The 22,091-nt window shown below is 46.8% G+C and overlaps 1 protein-coding gene and 1 long non-coding RNA gene across 20 annotated transcripts in view; both read left to right on the top strand.

Annotated features, from left to right (window-relative positions):
* Nucleotides 1-180: 180 nt before the first annotated feature.
* LOC117200756 (uncharacterized) lies at nt 181-13,024 on the top strand. 9 transcript variants are annotated; one of them, XR_007471583.1, is made up of 5 exons: nt 181-195; nt 281-486; nt 4,177-4,289; nt 4,575-6,965; nt 7,351-9,122. It is a non-coding gene; the product is annotated as an uncharacterized LOC117200756 (long non-coding RNA). The 9 variants fall into 9 exon arrangements; XR_007471584.1 differs by lacking the exon at nt 181-195 and adding an exon at nt 11,362-13,024 and having other exon boundaries at nt 213-486; nt 7,351-7,899; XR_007471585.1 differs by lacking the exon at nt 181-195 and adding an exon at nt 10,849-11,348 and having other exon boundaries at nt 213-486; nt 7,351-7,899.
* Nucleotides 13,025-18,220: 5,196 nt separating this feature from the next.
* The window catches only part of ZNF532 (zinc finger protein 532), a 109,583-nt gene continuing 105,712 nt past the window's right edge, over nt 18,221-22,091 (top strand). For 8 of the 11 annotated variants that reach the window (XM_049697701.1, XM_033424936.2, XM_049697702.1 and 5 more), the window contains exons 1-2: nt 19,523-20,925; nt 21,010-21,119. The gene's annotated coding sequence lies outside the window, so the exon portion shown is untranslated. Of the gene's footprint in view, nt 18,459-19,105; nt 19,250-19,522; nt 20,926-21,009; nt 21,120-22,091 lie in introns of those variants that run through there. The other 3 variants (XM_049697703.1, XM_049697705.1, XM_049697704.1) reach the window with 3 other exon arrangements.

Below are 22,091 nucleotides of genomic sequence, written 5' to 3'. Positions count from 1 at the left end.
CCGGAGGAGCTGGGGGCGGAGGAGGAGGGCTCCGAAAGGGTAGAAGGTTCCACCTCAACAAACTGAGCTGGACTGGTTTCTCAGGAAAGACACACGGAACCAGTCCCGCATAAGGCATAAACCCGCATGCCAACTCAGTTCTTTTCTACCAAGAGAAATAGAGCTCTCCTTGGTCCAGGCATGCTCGTGTGGGCGGTACGTGCAAGGGAGAGGCAGGTGATCTTGTGCCCTGGAGCTGAGCTAGCCCGGCTCCAAATCTCGGCTCTTTCTTTTTCCATAGCTGCAGTTTGACCTGGGGCAAGCCCTCTAGCATGGGTTCCTCGGCTGGAAGATAGGCTGTGTGAGGCCGAAATGCAACAAGAAGTGTAGCAAGACGCCTAGCACAGGATGCAGACCCACATATGGGAGCTATTATTAGCTTCTCCCTGCAGGCGGAAGCGGAATTGCACGCGGAGTGCAGGCTCGCTGGGAACCAGAGCGGGGGAGGTAAGCGCGTGATTCAGCTGCCCGGTGCATCCTTTCCGCGCGGGCTACACCTGCCACATTCGCTGGCACCTACCGCCAGGGGAGGTTTTGGGTCCGGCGCTGTCAAAGCTGGAATCCGACTGGAGTTTATTCCCCCCAGGATTGACACATTCTTTCTTTAGATATGCTAATACAGTCAATTAGATTACAGGCTAGTCTGGCCTTGGCAGGCTTTGTCTCTTAAGCGACTTTACCTATCTCAGGCCTTTCATATTAGATTTTTTAAATAGTGCATTTAAAAGGAGGACTTTTAACCCTAGTTCCGAGTTCTTTCAGGGGTACTCCAGTCTGGTGACCTCCAACCCTGACCGGGGCCCATCCATTCTTCCATCCTGGTATCTACTGGGACCTTGGGCACTTTTTTTTTTTTGTTAATAAACATTAGAAACTACATCTCACTTTCCTAATCTATGAACTAGGTTGTTCGGTAAGTTAAGAAGAATAAATGAAGTCATCCTTGAAGGATTAAATGAGAAAATCTTGAGTACCATAGTGTATGGTGGATAGTAACATTTAATAAATGTGTTGAATGAGTGAATGAATAAATATTACCTTTGATTACTGGGGCCGCCTGCCATGTGCCAGGCACTTTGCTACTCTTTGGGGATATAATGCTGAACCAGATAGCGGTCCTGCCCCCTTGGAGCCTACAGTCCTTGAGGGATAGAGACAAACAAGAAACCCCCATGCTGGGGAATAAACGCAACCACTGGAGAAATACAGGGTGTTCCTGGAGTGCTTAGCTAGAGGACCAACATCAGTGACAAGGTCTCCGAGGCTCCCCAGAGGATGTGGGCTCCTGATGCTAAAAGCTCAGCCTCTCTGCACCAGTGCAGAATCAAATCTCGGAGACAGTTTTGAGTGAAGTAGAAAAGGATAGCTTCATTACTTTTCCAAGCAAAGGGACACAGAACGGGCTCCTGCCTTGAAAGGGAAAACTATGTGTCCCAACCCCAGAGGATTTGATGAGGGGTTTATAACAGTGGTTCAAGGGCGGGATCTCTGACAAGATTAGGGTGTGAGCAGGGCCTGCCCTCCTGTAATGTCGTCTCAGGTGGTCGCTCTCCTAATCTCCATGAGCTTCTCTGCTCCCTTTAATCTCGCCTCAGATGATTTCTTCGCTGCTCCTCCCTTGATTAGCAATTGTTAGAATCTGCCCTTTGGAACTCAGGGAAGGTCATGGAGGCCGGAGTCTTCCCTACAAGAAACGGGGGAGCAAAAAAAAGGCCTCCGTGCCTGGGAGCCCCACAAGGCCCCGCTCGATTTCACTCCAAGATATGACATGAGTGGTAAGAGTTAGCCAGCCAGAGGTGGAGAACCTCAGTGCCCTGGTGCAAAAGTCTTCAATGCAAGAAAGACTTTCTTCCTACAGTGAGGCCCTGAGGGACAATGGGAGTGTACCTTGCGATGGGGGGGGATTTGGGTCTGAGAAGAGGCATGAGAGGTAAGCAAGGGTTAGAGTTTGGAGAGCTGTGTAAACCACGTAAGGGAATTGGATTTTATCCTAAGTACCATGGGTTTTTAGGAGACAAGGTCCACAAGCTTGATAAAAGTGACTCAGGGCTTTCAAGCTTGGACTCCATGTGGAGTAGTGGTCAATATGAGACAGGAGGAAGGGGGCAGGGCACAACCCTTAAAGAAGGACACAGCCATTGAGAAAAACTGGATATGTCAAAAAGTGGTTAGAACTGATTAGGCCCGAGATGGTGGAAGATTAGACTTCCAGTAACCTTGAGCCTCATTATACCCTCATTTTAATACCTTAGCGTATGCTACGTGACATGCCCACAGGCACCATGACATTTCTGAGGCTGGCCAAAGACTGGGTGGTGGCCTAGTTCCTGGAAATCCCCACCCCTTCTCCAGAATAGTTGGAATAATCCTCCCATTCCTTAGCCTATGAAATTACCCAGCCCCTAAAAACTAACGACCCCATATTTCAGGCCACGCTCGCCTTTTGAGACGGACCTCATTCTGTCTGTGGAATGTGTATCTCTCTCAATAAACCTGCTTTCACCTTGCTATGGCTCACTCTTGAATTCTTTCCTGTGCTAGGCCATGGACCCTCACCTGGCAGCACATCCCAGGGACCCATGTTCCGAGGCTTGGGACGTGAGGTGGTCTGCCCCCCCTCTCCACTTTTCCTTTGATTATTTTTATTTTTCTTTTTATTTTTTGCGGTACGCGGGCCTCTCACTGTTGTGGCCTCTCCCATTGCGGAGCACAGGCTCCGGACGCGCAGGCTCAGCGGCCATGGCTCACGGGCACAGCCGCTCCGCGGCATGTGGGATCTTCCCGGACCGGGGCACGAACCCGTGTCCCCTGCATCGGCAGGCGGACTCTCAACCACTGCGCCACCAGGGAAGCCCTCCTTTGATTATTAAAATTTAGCTCAGTTAGTTCTCGGGGCAGAACCGTCTTGCCTTGCCGGCTTGTATTCTTCACAAGCTTCCTATATTAATAAATCTATTTCTTACCTATCACTTTGCCCCTTGCTGAATTCATTCTGTGCCAAGACATAAAGAACCTGAGTTTCATTAAATCCTGAGACAAGTTGTGTAGTTTCAGTTGGAAGACTGTGGGTTCAAGTCCCATCTGAGGTGCGGTTTTAAATAGAACGTGGCGCCCGACTGCCTGCGATTGAATGCTGACTCCATCGTTAGAGGCTGTGAGCTCGAGAAAATTACCCAGCCTCATTTGTAAACTGAGATAATCACAGGGCTCAACTCTTAGGTGTGTGTGAGAATGTGGGTTAAATGAGATAATAGATACAGAGCAAGATACTTAGAACAATACCTGGCGGGGAGTCAGGGCAGCGTCAGTGTTGGGTATTGTCCTTGCTACTACAACTCACACACCTAGAACCACAGGTCTGGGGAGTGTAGGGGGAGGGAGAAGCTTACAAACTGCCAGGTGAAGGAAACGCCAGGAACTTGGAGCTCCTCCTCTTAGTTTAGTCATGGTTCTCACACACTTGATTACTTGGTTTCAATAGCTGATTAGAAAAGGAGGAGGTGCTGGAAGTAGGTTCCCTAGGAAAGGCAAAAGTAACTCCTAGAGGCTCAAGAAAGATCGAAGTACCAGGAGAAACAGATGCAAGAACCTATGCACCCAAAGCATACGAAAATCTTCACTGTATTCTAGTACAATTACTGACAGCATAAAGACTCTGTTCAGAAAATGGCTCGCCCATGAAGGTGGGAGTATGTCTTATGAACTTTAGAAGTAATGTTAAGTTGGACAGAACATAGATTCACAAGAGATCTGGTGCTAAACCACCCAGTGTATGTATGGTATCTCTTTCTATAAACCTCAGCTCCAAGATGCCTGGCCATTTAGGTCTTGCACCTGTTTCCATTTTTGTCTTTAATGGGCTTGTTTCTTGGATCTTTGAAATTTTCCTGGCAGGCTCTCAGTAGCAAACTGTGCCAGCTAACCTCACTTTCTTCCTGTATCGCACCACTGTATTCTTGGTATCCCATCATTTACTTCAAGACATCCTGAGATATACATTGCTCATAATTATGCTGTAGGGTGAAGGTATAGCGAAGCTTAAAGGCATTAGCAAGACAAAAGACATACGTGGCTATTTCTTTGTATAAAGGTAGATGTTTTCCATTTTTATTTTATTTATTTATTTTTTTCTTCCAGGTGGGTGAGATATGGAATAAGCAGAAGAAAAAGAAAACTTGGTTTGCATCTGGGTGGAAGCTATTAAAGATCAAACCACGGCAAGAAATACTTTCTGCTGCTGCGTGGAAAAGGTGTGCTTTCTGAGCTTCTACCACCTTTCTGGCTTCCTGCCTCTGGAAAAGACCCATAAGAGGAACGCCACGGGTCACAAGAGTTACTTAGCTGAGTAAATACACATGAGTGATTGGGGGTGGGAGGATTACAAAGTCTTCTCTAAGTAACCAAGTCAAAACTAACAATACCCAGTTGTCAGAACATCAAATGAAGCTGCCCAAACTATCACCCTAGACACGGCCAAGTATTTTAAAGACTGGCCGTTGAGGACAATATTTGATGGATGTAGTTTTGTTTTCTAGCTTATGTGAACAAGAGCGCCATGGAGGAACAGAGTGAATGCAGTTGGGGAAGGAAATCCGGTGATTGTAGATGGAGAACACTTGGCAAGACAAGGAATGGTTAGGGGTTGTTTAAAAAAAAAGGATTTTGTTTTTACTGCCAAATTTATGGCTCAATTCTGATTCGTATCAGTGGGATTTGTAAGCTGTTCTTTGACTGGGGTTTGGCAGTTTGGTACATATTGGTGGTCTTAATCCAGTATCTGGACCAGAAAGCAAATGTTTTCATCTTTGGAATCCCCGTTACAATTGAAAATTTTCCAAGGAGACAGTGGAAGCCAGATGGGAATGCGGCATGCATTGCCCTGTTAGCACAAAGTCCTCAGTTAGTGCCGTGTTGCTTTGTGCTTTCTTCTTTCCTTCCTGAACACTCACAGAGTGCCTACTGTGTGCCCAGCCTGATGAGACTCCAGAACACTAGATGCTGGGGATTTAGAGCAGTGAATCCAACAGACCACATCTTTGCTTCATGGAGTTTGCATTCAAATGGTAGGGAAAGGAATGAAAGATGCCAGATTTAGCAAATAAAAATACAAGGCACCCAGTTAAATTTGAATTTCAGATGAATAATGAATTTTTTAGTGTTAAGTAGGTTCCAAAGATGGGATGTATTATATCTGGCAACCTTAAATATAATGCCAGGTAGTGGTAAGTGCTATGGGACAAATAAAACACAGTAAAGCGCTAACTAGAGATAGAAGGGGGCGATTTTAGTTAGGGCAGCAAGGGAAGCTCCCCTCTGACAAGGTGATGATGGAGCAGAGACATGAGTGAAGAGAGGGAGGGAGCCAGGCTGGTAAATATCTGTGGAAAGCCATCCAAGACAGCAGGAACAGCACCGCAGAGACCCCGAGGTCCAGTACTAGGGTCACGAATTGGGCTCTGCACCAGTAAGCATTCAATAACTTAAATCAACTAACTCCAGGTCAGTCCACGGTTCTATTAGCCACTCATATCATATCCTAATTCTGCAATGTGTATTATTAAAGTCTAAGTGATGGGGGGGGTGGTAGAAAAGGACAAAGAATGGTAAGGAAGAAGGGTAGTACGTGGAACTGTTGACCTTGGCACTGAGGATGGGATTCAGCCTCAAAGCTCCCCACCAGGGTACTGGGAGAGCTCCTGTGGAACCTTATACTACTACCTTGCTCTATGCTAGAGAGTACTACTGGGGTCTCTAAAGGCCGGCGAGTCTGTCAGATGGAAGGGCTGCTTTAAATCTCACCTGCAGGGCCTTCCCTGGTGGTCCAGTGGTTAAAACTCCGCGCTCCCAATGCAGGGGGCCTGGGTTCGATCCCTGCTTAGGGAACTAGATTCCGCATGCTGAAACTAAGACCTGGTGCAGCCAAGTAAATAAATCTCAAAAATAAAATAAAATGTAAAATAAAAGAAATCGCATCCTACAAGCAGAACAGTTTGGTATGAGTGTGAGCACTCCTATTATTTCTACACTTGCACGTATACTTCATGACATCTTCACTATCAGAAAGTGCCCAGGGGCTCCCCTGGTGGCACAGTGGTTGAGAGTCCACCTGCCGAAGCAGGGGACGCGGGTTCGTGCCCCGGTCCGGGAAGATCCCACATGCCGCAGAGTGGCTGGGCCCGTGAGCCATGGCCGCTGAGCCTGCGCGTCCGGAGTCTGTGCTCCGCAACGGGAGAGGCCACAACAGTGAGAGGCCCACATACCGCAAAAAAAAAAAAAAAAGTGCCCAGGATAACAGATCAAGAATAGTTTTCCAGGGCTTCCCTGGTGGCGCAGTGGTTAAGAATCCGCCTGCCAATGTAGGGGACACGGGTTCGAGCTCTGGTCCGGGAAGATCCCACACGCCGCGGAGCAACTAAACCCGTGCGCCACAACTACTGAAGCCTGCACGCCTAGGGCCCGTGCTTTGCAAAAAGAGAAGCCACCGCAATGAGAAGCTCGCGCACCGCAAGGAAGAGTAGCCCCTGCTTGCTGCATCTAGAGAAGGCCTGCGTGCAGCAATGAAGATCCAATGCAGCCAAAAATAAATAAATTAAAAAAAAAAAAAAAGAATAGTTTTGCAAATTCTACCTAAAGAGCCAAAGCTCTAAGGCAAAGGTAAGCCTTCCTTGGCTTTATATTTGTTCGTGGGCTTTTGCTATTAAATTCTAAGTGCTTATTGGTATATTAGCTAGGATAGTAATCACAAAGGAAAATTGTCTATTCTGTGACAAGCTTCCTAGCAGAAACAATATAAATATTTTAACACGAAATAAATAAAGAGAAGGAACATTGAAAACAGTTCTTTCCTCAGATCCGCCATATGTGCGCCTAAGATCCTACCCACCTGATTGTGGAGGAGTCCTGCGATGGTCTTGGTTTTACAGAGGGTAAGATTTTCCCCTCTTTTTTGGCAAGCTACTTTGGATTTGCTAAGGATAAAGGGATCAGACCTTTTTTCAAATTGAGATTGTCCTTATTTACCCAAATGCTTTATTACTTAGTAGGTTCCAGAGAGGAAGGTTTAGGGATACTTCTGTGCATGTTTTCTCTTTCTTCTCCAGTCACCTGGTAGCACAACCTCAGACAGGATGGATGAGATGGAGGAGGCTAGAGTCAAATTAGGGAGGCCCTGAAGAGGCAAAATCAGCAAGAACCAGAACTGGCCACTCCCCACCCCAGCCTGGACTTTGAGAACCTACACTATACCTTAGTGTCTATGTTAACATCACTTTCTGTTCCGTTATTTTAATTAGCATTTCTTTATTCTTCCAGAGCTCTCCTGTCCCAGAAAGTGGTTTGGTTGTTTCTTAGAAGAACTTCTCTAAAGACCCATCAACTCTTGATGAAAAGGACACGGTAATCCGTGCGCTAAGATTCTTCAAAGCCCTTGCCTCTAAGTCCTCACCTTGCTGCTTTTATCAATCCTGGACTCATGCCTCCTAGCCAAGCTCCCACATTGATAGGCCCACCTTAAACCAAGCTTCCAATTCTCAGTAAATTCTTTTGTTTTATTTTTCCCGTCCTCGCCCCTCCTCCCATCCCACCCCCTGATTCTGACCTTCCCCCTCCCTATGAGACATTGTGCAAGCATTTTTTTTTTTTTTGCGGTCCGCGGGCCTCTCCCGTTGCGGAGCACAGGCTCCGGACGCGCAGGCTCAGCGGCCATGGCTCGTGGGCCCAGCTGCTCCGCGGCATGTGGGATCTTCCCGGACCGGGGCACGAACCCTCATCCCCTGCATTGGCAGGCGGACTCCCAACCACTGCGCCACCAGGGAAGCCCTGTGCAAGCATTTTGAGGAGTGTTCTCCCTGACTTCCTGTGGTGAGCCTTCAACTCAACTTTGTCTCGTCAGCAGGTGGTGATGATCACGTGAGGGGGGCGCTTTTTCTTCCAGCGGAAGGAATAACATGGTGTATGTGCATTTAATGTGATAAGCTGCTTGCTTAAGGGCTGTTTGGTGAGCAGAAATTGCTTGAAGAGTTAGCAATAAGTGAAGAAGTCTCTGTAAGAGAGCAGGAGAGGGACTTCCCTTGAGGGAAGTGGTTAAGACTCTGCGCTTCCATTGCAGGGGGCACGGATTCGATCCCTCGTTGGGGAACTAAGATCCCGCATGCTGCACAGTGCGGCCCAAACAAACAAACAAAAACAGAGAGAGCAGGTGAGAGGGAGCTCCTTAAACCAAGGCATCCACAGAGCTGGGGACAGAGGACAGGTGCACGGAGAAGGCTGCAGAAAGCACAGGCAGTCCTCGCCTCCTGGCTGTGGAGGCAGGAGTGCAACATGGCAGAGGGATGGAGAAAGGAGGGTGGGGCCGTTGAGTCACATACCACCATGGAGGATGGGAGAAGAGGAGGTGTCTTTTGGACCTCCCGAGTTAGACATGACTGTGAGTCATTTCTCGAGCTTACTTGACAATTCATTGTGATCTGGAGTTAGAGGCGATGTTAAGGCTAGAAACAGAGATTTGGGAATCCAGAATAAAGAGATACTTGAAGCCCTGAGAACGAATGTGTTTCCCCAAGGAATGCAGAGTTCGAAAAGAAGAGGGTCAAAGATAGAACCTTGAAATATGAAAAAGAATGTATATATATATATATGCTGAATCACTTTGCTGTACAGCAGTAATTCACTCACCATTGTAATTCAACTATACTTCAATAAAAAATAAATTTTTTAAAAAAGATAGAAGGGTTTCCCTGGTGGCACAGTGGTTATGAATCCACCTGCCCATGCAGGGAACATGGGTTTGAGCCCTGGTCCGGGAAGATCCCACATGCCGCAGAGCAACTAAGCCCGTGCGCCACAACTACTGAGCCTGCGCTCTAGAGCCTGCGAGCCACAACTACTGAGCCCACGTGCCACAACTACTGAAGCTCGCGTGCCTAGAGCCCGTGCTCTGCAACAAGAGAAGCCACCGCAATGAGAAGCCCGCGCACCACAATGAAGAGTAGCCCCCGCTTGACGCAACCGGAGAAAGCCCGCACGCAGCAATGAAGACCCAACACAGTCAAAAATAAATAAATTTATTAAAAAAAAAAAAAGAACTTTGAGAACATCCATATTAAACAGAGGACTGCAGAAAACTCAGCTAGGAAGAAAGGCTGAGAAAGCATGATCTTTAGAGGAAGGGGAATGGCATCAAGCTAAGGGAAAGAAAGAATTTCAAGAAGGGGCTGATGTGAGGAGTTCCATGCAGAATTCCCAAAGTAGGGACAATCTTTCAGACTATAGTTTCATTAGGGAGGCAGCCAGAAAGAGGGGTAGAGGGTTTATTTTACGCCCCAAGAGAAAGGGTCTTTATTCCTCTTGACTTAATTTGTGCTTAGAGGGTAAGGGTAGGATGGGCTAGTTAAAAGAATCTAGGAAGATGGGTGGCAGCCCCTGGAGGGGCTTAGTTACTGCTCCCTTTGCAAAGCAACTGTGGGGTGCCTGTGGTGCGCAGTGCCTGGTGCTAAGGTACAGTAAGTCCCCTACATAGGAGCGAGTTCCATCTGAGAGCGCGTTCCTAAGTCCAACAAAGTTAGTCCAACAAAGGTACCCAACTAACACAACCAGCTATATAGTACCGTGCTGTAATAGGTTTATAATACTTTTCACACAAATAATACATAACAAACACAAAAGATAAAACATTTTTAATTTTACAGTACAGTACCTTGAAAAGTACAGTAGTACAGTACAACAGCTGGCATACAGGGGCTGGCATTGCAAGAAGAGTTACTGACTGGAGGAGGGAGAGGAGGTGGGAGATGGTAGAGCCGAAGGATCGTCAGCAACGGGAGACAGAGGGCAAGCTGCAGTTTCACTCACGCCTGACGCTGATGGCACAGGTTCCGGTTCCTTGCTGGATTCAATTCTGTCTACCCTTTTGAAAAAATGATCCAGTGATGTCTGGGTAGTAGCTCTTTTTTTCTTGTCATAGATGACACGGTAGCACTGGATTGCATTCTGAACGGCTGCTGCAACCTTCGTGTACCGTTCTACATCCGGGTCTGTGCCTCAAAAACTAACAGTGCCTCCTCAAATAAAGAAAACCCCCTTGCGTCGTGAATCTCTTCGGTTCTTCAGTTACTTCTTCCCCTTGTCTTTCTTGGTCCTTTCTCTGGGCCTCCAATTCCGTCAGGTCTTCATCAGTAAGCTCCTCATGTTGCAGAGCAAGGAGCTCAATGAAGTCGTCCTCTTGCAGATCTAGCTTGAAATAAAGATACTGTACTACTGTACTCTCTACAGTACTGTGAAGTACACAAAAGCACAACCACCTGTAGAGGATGCATGCATGTGACAGTGTACCTCAGACATGTGAACTAACTTATGTAGTTGGACATGCGAACACACATTTGCAACTTGAAGGTTTGTAGCTAGGGGACTTACTCTAGTTTAACTGGTTGTGGTTTATGCTCTGAATTTTCCACATGCTACAGTCAAGTTGACTTAATACTCTGTGTGATGGACTGGGAGGGACAAAATGAGGGAAAGGTCAGAGGAGAGGCGCTGATGGAAAGGGAGGATCCAGGAATCCTCTGGAAGTGATACAGTTGATTGCCTTTATATTTGGTGAGAGGCTGAGGTGGAAACTCAAGACGGGTGTGATGATGATTATTTATCTGATCATGGTTATTTATTTCCCCAAATCTGGACTGTCAGTGCAGTGAAATTAAGGAATACAAGTGTTCACTCTATCTAGCAAAAATTGAGCTTGTCCACTCAAGGAAAATTTTCAAGTCCAGTGGCTTTTACTCTTTTTTTTCTTTTTTGGACCACACCGCGCAGCATGTGGGATCTTAGTTCCTGACCAGGGATCGAATACGTGCCCCCTGCAGTGGAAGCGTGGAGTCTTAACCGCTGGACCACCAGGGAAGTCCCCAGTGGCTTTTACTCTTGATGAATCACACCTATATATTCACTTATAAATTAAACACAGAGAGTACTATCCTGATATGTCTTGTACGTTACAAATTATATGCAAAAACAGAAGTCAAAGAAGGTTGAAATTATGATGGACCAAACAATGTCATTAAAATTTAATTTTCTTTATGAGCAGTATAAAGTATTTTGCTCTCATTAAAACTTTTAGTATTCAACCTGCATCTTTTTGGGAAATCTTGGTAGAACACATTGTGATAAAGTGATTTGAAGATCTTGTTCTAAATTCAGTTTCTTTTTACGTTGGTTGTTTTAAACGCTGTCTTAGTGGGAAAAGTTATGTACCATTGGAACAGGTGGATCATTTTCACCGAGTGCTTAATGATAATGCTCACTTTTTCTTTTTTTTTTTTCTTTGAGGTACGCGGGCCTCTCTCTCACTGTTGTGGCCTCTCCCGTTGCGGAGCACAGGCTCTGGACACGCAGGCTCATCGGCCATGGCTCACGGGCCTAGCCCCTCCGCGGCATGTGGCATCTTCCCGGACCGGGGCACGAACCCGTGTCCCCTGCATCGGCAGGCAGACTCTCAACCACTGCGCCACCAGGGAAGCCCGATAATGCTCACTTTTTAATTCCACCTACCATCTGTGCAAAAGGTTGAGTGGAAATTTGGGTGATGAGTCGCTGTTTCCCAATGTCAGTCAGTTGTTCCTGTAAATGGGAAGATGTTGCAATTGCATTTTTATATTTTAAACAAATAGGTTCAAATATACCAAAGCTCTTCATCTGGGAGTTGTATTTTTTTTAAACAGTTTAGAAAATTCACTTTATGATATAAACTACATACTTGATAGTTGTTAAAGGTAACATTCATACATAATTTTTAGCACCAAATCACAAGTGATTGCTAAACATCTGTTTCTAAAATCTAAAATGCTCTCTCCATAGCGTGAGTTTCTTTCTAAAAGTAATCACTTTCTTCCTCATGGTTAGAACATTATCTTTAAAAGAACAGATTAAGCTTTTTTTTTTTTTTCCTTTTTTGGCCTTGCCAAGAGACTTGTGGTATCTTAGTTCCCCGACCAGGGACTGAACCCTGGCCACCACAGTGAAAGCGCCAAGTCCTAACCACTGGACCGCCAGGGAATTCGCACGCATTTTTTTGTTCTAACAAAATATCTGCCAGGCAGTGTGTAATGGACAGCATTTACTAATGAAAAGGACAGCAGATTTGAAACTACTGTCTTTAAGAGGACAACGAATAGCTTATCTTTATAAAGTTCTTTGCTGTAACATATCCAGCAAACCACTGTGTGGTACGAAGATTTCAGTAGTGATGCCTCATCTTTCAAAGTCCAAGATTGAGTCTTTCTGGCAGGAAAGTCCTTCTTATACCCCCCCACCCCCCCTTTAAAAATAAAATTAACCTCACTGATGATATCCTGTAGCAATCTCTGAAATTTTGGCTTCAATATCTTGGCTGCAGTAGCTTATCTGTGAATGATTCAGTGATCGATTTTATGTGCTAGAAGTTTTGTAATTTAATCCCAGAATTAAAAATTCCTGGAGAGTGGCTGCTTCTTTGGTTGTTATTGTTACAATAACATAAACTCAATATATGAGTTTTTAAAAAATCATATATTGTTTCCATTAAAGAAATCATTTATTATTGAGAATATACCTTCTCTGCTAAACTTTTTATTTAGTTGTTCATAAAAAATCAGTTTGTACAGCTCTGTCATCACTGGAACAGGATCGTGCATATATACCCTAAGCAGTGGCATGTTAGAAATAGCTGCTCTTCTCTTTCAACAGTACAGCAATCTTCCCACACTGTGTAGTTTATTCTAATATGTGTTTGCTCAAATCTACAGCAATATTTTTTAAGCATCTTCCAACTGTTTGCTGACAAATGAATGTATTTTATTTTGCAGTCATATTTTCTGGTTATTATTTTCCTAATTTAACATTTGTTGGTTTATATTTGTGTTTTCTACCTCTCCAGAAATAACCAATGTTTCCCTAGTGATATGTGGCTTTGGGTCTTTTGGTGTTAAATAAACTTATCATTGTTTAGCAAAAATTGTATTTAATCATCTCTTATCTCCAAATGTCATTGAGAAAAAAAATCCCTACGGGCGTTTAATCAATCTGGATGTTCTGAACACCTAATTTTTCAATGTCTTTCTATATGTGATGATGGCACTGGAGAGACCTCAGTGAGCCAAAGTATCATTGTCCCTGATCTCACAGGTTTCTTGTCACATGGGGAGAGAGCCGAAAACTCAAGTGTCAGGAATTCCCTGATGGTCCAGTGGTTAGGACTCGGCGATTTCACCATGGTGGCCGGGGTTCAATCCCTGGTCCGGGAACTAAGATCCTGCAAGCCGCACAGCAAGTGTCACGTGAAAAGAATAACTTAGGGACATGTCAGGGCCACTCAGCTTGTACATGTAGAGAGAGGTCAAGGAAGGCTTCTCCAAGTGAGTGACGTAAATTTGGACCTAAAGATACATGGGAGTTAGTTAGACGAATGGGATTGGGAAGGGTGGGGAGAGCCTTCCGGAAAGAGGGAACAGCGCTGTGAAGGCCTGGCAGCGAGAGCCATCAGGTCTCATTCAAAGAACGAAAAGTTCTACAAGGCTGGATCTTAGAGTGTGAGGAGGGAGGGCAAGGGATGTGGACAGGCAAACGGCTTGACTCATGGAGAGTCTTCTGAGCCCGGACCTTATTCTAAGGACAATGGAGAGATATGGAAAGGTTTGCGAAGAGGGGTGACAAGCTGGCATCTTTAGAAATGTTCCTAGAGTTCTCGGTGTGGAGAATGTATTGGAAGTTGGGCAGGTTGGAGGCAAGAAGATCAGTTAGGGACCAGTTTTGAGCTGAGGGGATGAGCAGGAGGTTGAGTCCAGGTGATGGATATGGAGAGAAGGGACTGGAATCAACAGATCCTCGGGAGGTAGAATCCTCAGCACATGGCGATGGAATAGATGAGGTAGTAAGTGTCATCAGGTGGCAGAATCAAGGGGGAGGTGGATCTGGTTTGGTTGGTGTCTGGGGCTGAGTTTCTTAGAAATATGCTCTGGATAATCTCTGGAGAGCCACCTGTGAGGGAGTGAGGAAGGCCAGATTAGGTAGAAGGAGTTGACCCACAGTGCTGTGGAGACTGAGGCCTAAGCCAGTTTCCAGGGAGTTCTGGAGCTAGGATGGCTCTTTAGAACTGCCCCAATTAAGGCAAGCCTTGGTCTTGCTACATCAGCCAGACATTGGCTGCTCCCGGGGGAGGAGTGTAAACTTGGGTGAGACAGTTCACAGAACCTGGCACAAAATAGCCAAGGCAATTTGCCGGGGACTCAGTTGTGAGTGGTCAGCTAGCAATAGTCTCAGCAGCTAGGGGATGGGCGTGTATACCCCAAAGATGGTTCTAGACAAAACGCTTACAGTATCCACTACAGTGGCAAAAGATCTTATGTTTAGCTTGGGACATGCTTATTTTTAGGTACTTGTGGGTTTATTATCCATTCTTTAGTTCACAAATAACTAGTTAATTTCAAGTATGGGATGTACAAGGTATTGGGCTAACTGCTACAGATGGTGGGGGGCGGAAGATGCAAAGATGAAGATGCACATACAGAGTGCCCAGGTAGCCTCTGTGCTGCAGGGAACCAATGAGATCCGTTCTTGGGTGGAAGTAAGTCCCCTTTCCTATGTGTTAGCTTCTCCTCCTTAAAGGATTAAGTCTGATTGTCTTTCCTTTTCTCATATACCTTCCTAGCTCTCCTCTTTCTCTTCTCCTCCTCTTAGTAGGAAAAAGCCCAAACAACCAGTTTCTTTCAAAGAAGCCCAGACATAATGTAAAAGTTACAAAGGGTTAGGAAATCTTACAAAGTTCTCAACAGGTATTGTCTGTTGGCCCATAGTTGCTGAAGATGACTCTTTGCTGGTATCCCAATCCCAAAATTTCTTGCTCTTCTTTGATTCTCTAGAGTTCATACAACAACCGTTTCCTCGGTCCCTATCCTTTTCTTTCCTTAGGCAAGTCTGGCTTTTCAGCATTTAGGCCTAAAGAGACAGTAGGAGATGAAGATTAGCGAATTCATCCAGGGCCCAGGAATTCGGAGGTCATTCGGATACCTAGGGGGACTCTTAAATAATGCCCAACTTTGCACCGTTAAATTAATTAAATGAGGAGGCCATTAAACTGAGGTGGCTCTAATGCCACTTACTTAAATAAACCAAAATCTTAGCCCGGAAATACCTCCAGGTTACAAAATCAAAACCGATAAGGACGGCCAATCACAAACAGCCAACTAGGTTTTAAGCTGTAGCCAATCAAGTAATTCCCTTGCTTTGAGTCCTCACCTTCTCCCGTGCCTCTCCCCAGCCTCTGTAGGTGGAGTCCCCTAGCACTTCCGGTTTGGCACTGCCCTAGTGGGATAGATTTTTGCTCAAATCCCCATGTAAAAATTTTAATGTGTCTCAGTTTATCTTTTAATAGGACATAGCCCCCACCTCCTTCAGGTCTCTGAGTGAAGGCTCTGCAGGTATTTCCAGATAAGGTTTGGGAAAGGGGAGGTAGCTTTGCTATGGAAAATCTGTTTGTGAAATAACTAACAAAAAATAGGGGGAATCCTCTCCTAGACCTCCCCTCAGTCTATTTCTGGCAGGTTAATATAATAATAACTTAAATCTGGTTATGATTTCTTTCAAAGGTATGTTTTTGGAAAATATTAAAAAATTCTGATTCTTTCAATATTTTGTTGAAGACGTTGGATGGATTTTTTTTCCCCCTTTGCTGGCCACTCAGCTACAGATCTTGAAATTGTAATGCTAGTGTTAAATAGTGTAATACTTCCTTTGAAAACAAGCCAACAAATTTAACATAATGAAACTCTATAAACTCCTAGGCCTAGTCTTAGTTTTGAGCTACAAAATATGTAGCTCAAGTCAGGGGGCTGTCAGTTTAAGGAGTGGTTTGTCGGGCCTTTTGATGGTGAGATAAAGAAAAGGCTTTTCTTTTTGTTTTCCTTCTCCTTTCCCTCAAGGAACACACCTTTTGTGTGCTCTGCCTAACAAAGGAATTTACCAATCTCATAGTGGAATTCAGAGGAAAAGTATGATGTGTAGACTGATATCTATATGCGCCTACAAAGTCAGCTTCAAACCACAAAAGGTTTAAAAAAAAAAAAGCAAAAAAAAAATGCTGGGATTTTGCAATACACTGATTGGAGGAATAAACGAAGACATTAAAAGTTAGCAATAAAAACAGCAACAACAAAATCCCAAAGGATTTGGAATTCCTTTAGTTTCTATTTGACAGAAGAATAATATGATTTCTTTGTTCTGCCCCTTCGTATCTACAGCAGTCAAATAATAGTTTATTTCATTCTTTACTTCTATTGTTGCCCAAAGCAGGGTGGTGCCCAAGATAGCCTTACATATGCACAATAATAGAATGAACCTTTGTATTAATTTTTGGAAGAGGGGTAGTGCTATTTTTTTTTAACTTACACTAAAAATTGTTTTTTTCTGCTGTGAAATTCAGTGATTTCATAGAATAAAGATGGGTGCTTTGCTTTTCACTACTGATCTACCTGGCAAAGGGATTTCTCTGAAATCCTCTTTGTAAAAAGAGAACTGAGATAATTTGCAAGAAATTATTATCTTTTACTTCTGGTTGGTTAAGGTTTTTAAAAAGCAGATGCAATGTTATCTGTTGCTGTTTGTGCAAATGATGAATTGTGCTTTCAAACTAATTTCCGAGGCTTGACCAAAATACTGGGCTTTGTAAAGAGCTCTGCTCAAAAAGTATATGATATTCTGAAGCCATGTGAGGTGGTTCTACAACCGAAGGCTCCTGCGATAAGCAATCCAGACTTGAGTTTTGGAAGTACAATTCTTGAAACCATTCAAACACTTTGTGCTGTGCTTTCAACTCTAGGAGAAGGGAATTGGGGGAGGGGTAAGAAGGTATTCTAAGTAAACAAAGATTCTAAATCGAGGAAAGCTAGGATTTACTATTGTGTGGACATTATGAAATTCCATACATCGTAATATGTGTAGTGGATCACGATTTCAGATAAGCAAGGCCTTGTATCCTTTCCACTGCACGTAATGTTTTTACATGCATATTAATAAAGGCCCACCTTCGGGAGAAGAAAAAAGGCCTCCTTTCAAATGAAATCAAGCCCAGGTAAAGTTGAAACTCAACCCACAGAGTACTGGCACCGTTTTCAGGCTAAAAGAAGATGAGTTTCAATTTCACCATTTTGTAACATTGATAAATGTGATCCCGTGGCTGGCAAAATGTGCAGATTACATAGGTCCTTCTAAACACGTGTAAATGTGTCCCAATTTACGTGCAACTCCAAACAATTTGCTGTTTGAAATTAAAGACCAACAACTCTTCCGTGAAACATTCAGTTCATTTACATGAAAAGTCTTAAATAGCAAAAATGCTGCTTCCAATTTACATCAGACAATGACCCCATAACAGAGAACAATGGCTTCCTCGATGGAAGTTAATGCAAAGCAGAGGCACACTGAGATAACAAAACAAAACCAAAAAAACACAACACCCTCCCCCCCCAAAAAAAACAAAAGAAAACTTTGCAGCACACTTTGCAAATATTAACCAATTAATGTAATTTAAAATAAAGCACAGAAACGCTTCCTGTGCTGGGAATCTTCACGGCTCCTCGAGTAACGTTAGTATCTTCACAGTCCGATCAAACAGGAGTGAGCCTTTTTAAGAGGTGTTGGTGACATTGTTTTCAGATCCTTCCATTTTGTCCTATTTCTAGGGTAAGCACAATTCGGTTGATTTGGGGGTTCCTCGTTTTTTAAAAAACCTTTCAACCGAGTGCACGTCTGTGAACCTTGTACGAACCAGGACCCAAGGCTATATGAACAGCATACCTGATCTGGTGCTAATATATTGTCTCCATCTCGGACGTGGTAACGATTATACACCTTTGTAGTCTTTACGGGGTTTATGTATGTATCTTTTGTGTGTGTGTGTTCTGGAGGCTGTGACCACCTGCTGTATGTACAATATGTGCTTGTTACATTTGTACACATCTCCCTTCGTGAATTTAAAGACTTGGCTATTACATCTTGTTTACTCAATATCATTCCCCCATTTAAAAAAAAAAAAAAAGCTACATGAACTGAACATGCCATGTTTCAATCTGGCCCCAGTGGCTTTTTCTCCGAAAGCAAAACGTGTGTCTTTTACACCAGGGCTTTCTCCCCACCCCAGGGGGTGTCTTCCATTCTTTTGTGGCTCAGTTTAAGGCGAAAAGGGCTCCAAACCACTAACTACCCAGAAGAGAGCCCCTTCTTCCACCTCCAGGGAGAATTCCAGATTTAATGCATCTGAAGATAGCGTGCTCTCTTCTGACTTATTGGCCACCATTACGAGGATAACAAAACACCACCTTGGCTTCAAGATCCTGGGTAGAGGCTCGCGGTCTTTTGCAACCATCTTTGGCGAGGCCTTGCTTCCTTCCACTCGAGTAAGTTGCGGCTTGGGGCCATGAAAAGGACTGGGTGAGAGCCTGCAATGCCGCTGGAAAAAGCAGCAGGCCCTCAGCACCACCATCACCACCACCCCGCTCTCCGGGGCGAAGCCGCGATGCGGCGGCCGCATATGGGCGAGACTTGGCAGGTCCGCGCGGCTCGCCTTCCCTCCGCCGAGTCGGCACCGGCCGAGCGTCCGCGCCCGCGGGCTGCGGGGCTTCGCGTCTCGCCTCCTTCTCCCCGATCCTCCCTTCCCCCACCGGCCGCCCCCTCCCCCTCTCCCGCGCTCCCTTTTGTTCGCTCGCCGCTCGGGCCGAGCCGCCGGTGCCGCCGCCGCCGCCCGGGCCCGCACCCCGATCGTAGGCCCCGGCGTGGCGGGCCGCCGCCGCCGCCGCCGCCGTGCGGCCTAGAGCGCGGCGCCCGGGGAGGCGCGGGGCCCGGGCGCACCGCAAGGCCGCGGCGGCGGCGGTGGCGGCGGCGGCGGCGGCGGCGGCGGCGGCGGGGCGGCCCGGGCGGCGGCGGCGGCGGCTGCATCGGCAGCATCGGCGGCGGCACCGGCGGCGAGGCCCCTCCGCCGCACACGCACACCTCGACCCCGGCAGCGGGAATGCGGCTGACACGCCCGTAACATGGAAGCCGCCGCCGCCGCCGCCGCCGCCGCTACGACGACAGCAGCAGCAGCTACAGCAGCAGCAGCCGCCGGCGGCGCCGGGCTGAACAAAGGTCATCCGAGCTGCGGCCCAGACGCCCGGGCTTGACCGCTGCGAAGGCCAACCCCGGGCAGGGGGTGGGTGTGCGCCCGGGACGCGGGGGGCGGCGAGGGGGCGGCCGGGCCGAGCGAGGGGTGCAGGGCCGCGGAGGAAGCGGCGCGGGCGGGCTCCGGCGAGGGGCGGGGGCGCGGGCCCCTCGTGCCCGGCCCTGCGGTCGGGGCCGGCGCGTGAGGCTCCGGCCCCTGGGCCTGACGGCCGCGGCCTGTCCCACCCTGGCCTTGGGGCCGGCCGGCCTTCGCGCCCCGCCGGCCTCCTTGGGGGGGCCGAGGACCAGCCGGTCTGGCTAGGCCCCGCAGGTTCCGAGAGGGGGGCCACGTGAGCGCCGCCGCTCGCCTCCTCCCCCCTCCGGCGCTGGCGCTGCGCAGCGGATTTTTTAAAAGGTCTCTGTGCCCCTCTGTCCCACTGGCCCCGAGTCCGCCCCCCCCACCCCCCCGCCTCCACCCCGGGCAGCCCTAGACTTCTTGCCCGAGGTGAAGGGATTTGGACTACTCCCCCCAGGTGCTTGAAAGAAGAGAAGGTCGGAGGAGGAGGAGGAGACTGGGGGGCTGCTGGTGGTGGTGACAGGGCTGCGAGAGAGAGGAGAGGAACGGGAGGAGGGGGCTGGGTGGGGGGGTGACAGGCAGAGAGGAGCCTGGTCAACAAGCCCGCAGCACTCTGCTAGGAGGCCGAGGCCGGCCCCTGCCGCCGACGCAGCCAGGGTGAGCAGACACACATAGATTGCTTTCCTGGGGGCTCTTTGTCAGCCACCAACCCAGAGCACACACACTGACACACACGTACACAAAGATCTGAGCCAGGTTGTGGGAGGTAAGTGGGGGAAGGAGAAGGAGGGGCAGCAGTGTCTGCGGTGGGCTTTGGGGTGGACGGGAGGGGGGATGGGCCCGAGGGGCTCTGGGGTGCTCGTGAGGGGAGCCCTTCCAGGGCTGTGTGCTTGTGCGCCGGTGGAGGGGACCCACGATGACCTTCCCGTCCTCACCAAGACCTAAGAGGGAGCAGCCACCCCCAGCGAGATCCTCCCTGTGCTGATGATTTTCAGGGACTTGTTGGCAACTCAGCGAGGGTTGCCATAGCTTTTTTATGTAGGGTGACCAGAACCGGTTGAAACTGGTTTGAGGCAGATCAGCTCCTGAGCACAATGCAGTCACTGAGCTACTACAGTGGGATAGCAGCTTCCTCCCTTCATGGCAGCCAAAAGCAGAGGAGCTTGCAGGAAGGGACCATCCCAACACAGTATGTGAATGCACACTTAGACACCACACAGCACTGGTACGTGACTAATGGAGCCCTAGAAGAGTCTGTGTAGAGAAGATGGGGGAAAATGTGCAGGTTTGCAAGGTCTGAGATTACTTGGGCTTTTCCTGCCTTTTTCTTTTGCTTAAGGGATGGACAAGGAGCTGAGATTTATGACCCTTATTAAAGAAAAAAATGTGCCTTGCTAGGGTGGGGACACTTGGTTTCTGCAGGCTCGCTCTCTCTCTCTCTCTCTCTCTCTCACTCTCTCTCTCTCTCTCCTCTATGTTTTTAACAAAACAAAACCAAAATGAACTGATGGATTTGTAATAATAGTTTGTTGCTGGAGAATGCTACTTTGCATGTTTTTTTCTCTTGCAGGGTATGTTCTGTTTTGTGCTTTTCCTTTTAGAAGCTACTAAAGGGTTTTGGGGATGCTTCTGACTATTATGAAGGCCAAAAGGTAACAATATTGTTCTAGGAAATGAGCATAAATGCGTTCCAGTGATGCTGTAAGGCATACATGCTGTCTTTTTTTTCCTTGTAGGCCTGTTGACTGGGGCTGCTTTTAACCCTTTCATATTTGCAGAGAATGCAACCGTGTGACAGTAACTGAACATTGGTCCAAAGTCTTTCCAAAAGGTCAAGGTTCACAAGGTGAGATATGATAATTTTGAGCATGAATTTAAGTATTTATTTGAAGATCCGTTCAGACACAGATTGACAGTGCATTGGTACCCTGGAGATAATATTGGGTGGAGAGTGGAGAAGAAATACTCTTGACGTTTAGCCAAGTTTAATGGGATTAGGGTGACTTTATGATAGTGTTGCTATCAAGGCGAAATCAAAATGACTTCATTAAATCGCATGTGGCTGGTCATTTATAAGAGGCAGGCCTGAAAAGAAGCAAGTTGAAGAGAATGGTAGGCGTCAGGGCCTTGTGGGGAATGCACTGTTTTGCATAAGACTAAAGCAGTACACATGGGGCATTTTCCCGATGATTACAGGGAAATGGAAGGACTTTGTCAAATCCAGGCAGCCTAGCCACCTTTTTGGGATCTGAGGAGTCTGCAGGTAGATTTGCCTTTTGTTCATTCATCACCTTTCTTTTTACCTTGCTCTGTGTGTTAACCTGAAAGGCTTTTCACTCTGAGTCAAGTGGTGGAATGGCTTTTATTGATTTGGGCGGGGGTGGGGTGTTGACGGTGAGTTTGCCATTGGATTATTTGTGGCATACGTTTTAATATGGAATACTTAATGCAATGCCAGGAGAAGACTGGGTAGTCTGGCTTCCTCTGTGCAAAGATGCCTGTTAACTCAGAGCTTTACAGCAGCGGATGGTAGAAAATGTCCAGGGCCTTAAAGGATGACAGTTTGCTTTGAGCTGGCATTTTTTATGCATCCTCCAAAACCAAAAGAGGTTTTAGAGGAGAAGAGAGAAGCAGCAGTGATCAGTGGTAGCAAAGTAAAGAACAAAGGCAGTGAGACCTCACAGGGGAATAAGAAACATTTCGCCTTGGGGTTCCTTGTGAAAAGAACTGCAACTTCCCCAAACAGGAAACCAGCAGTTCCAGAATCAAATCCAAGATGAACGCCAACAACAGATAGAACTAGTTCTGTCTTCTGGTT

This window comes from Orcinus orca, chromosome 15, assembly GCF_937001465.1.
Source record: "Orcinus orca chromosome 15, mOrcOrc1.1, whole genome shotgun sequence".
NCBI classification, from domain to species: Eukaryota; Metazoa; Chordata; class Mammalia; order Artiodactyla; family Delphinidae; genus Orcinus; species Orcinus orca.
Note: the sequence above shows the minus strand (reverse complement) of the source record. Positions and strands in the feature narration are given on the sequence as shown.